Here is an 899-nt window from a genome sequence, read left to right as displayed (position 1 = left end):
CTGCTGCTGCTGTATATGAATTGGGATAATGGTACCATAGCTGGCAGAACAATTAGCTATAATTGTGGCAACCAAATCATTGTATAAAACAGTTAGTAAAGGTACTCAACTAAATTAGTACAATAATTAATAATGACTGTGGCAACCAACTTATTGTATAGTTAGTAAAGATACTCGATTACATTAGTACAACAATTAATAAAGACTGTGACAACCATATTATTGTGTAGTTTGTAAAGAAACTCAATTAAATTTGGGATAAATCTAGGTCACACGTTTGAGTTTCTTCCAAGTCATGGCTATCGCACTCCGGACGTGATCCAGAGGTCCTTCATTAATGGACCAAGAATTGACGTGATTTAATGTTTGTATCACGACACAGCTTTGGGACGTTTTGATTCTTTAGTTTTTAAAAGTTTTAATAGAGCATTTACCGCGCTCACAATTGCATAAGGTCATATGATCGCCAAGGGGTGGATGTCAACAGAAAAGTCTTTACAGGGAATCAGGCTTACTCTGCTCACCTCTCTAACTTCAACAGCACAAAGTCTGCTTCGACTATCATGCAAGGCACCCTGGAAATAGAGGGTCACGAGAGTGTGACAAACATACAAAAGAAATAGATGAAAAATGACGATAGTAAGGATTAGGAAAGAAAAAGCAGCAGTTCTCTGTTTCAATTCAGGCACAGTTATGAGCATGACATTGATGAATCAGCCCATTTACAATTCTACTGTGCATAAGAACATGTTAATGTCCTCCCTTTGGGAATGTCCTAAAGACATTTCTTCAGTCAGTAGTACTAGCACCGCCCCGGGGGGTTGTTTGATTCTTTAGTTTATGGAAGGTACAGAATGGTCATTTATCTGGGGATTGGAGGAAGGTGAGGCAAGGGAGGG

The sequence above is a fragment of the Aplysia californica genome, unplaced genomic scaffold, assembly GCF_000002075.1.
Source record: "Aplysia californica isolate F4 #8 unplaced genomic scaffold, AplCal3.0 scaffold00001, whole genome shotgun sequence".
Classification (NCBI taxonomy): domain Eukaryota; kingdom Metazoa; phylum Mollusca; class Gastropoda; order Aplysiida; family Aplysiidae; genus Aplysia; species Aplysia californica.
The sequence above is the reverse complement of the archived record's forward strand: the minus strand, read 5'-3'. Positions refer to the sequence as shown.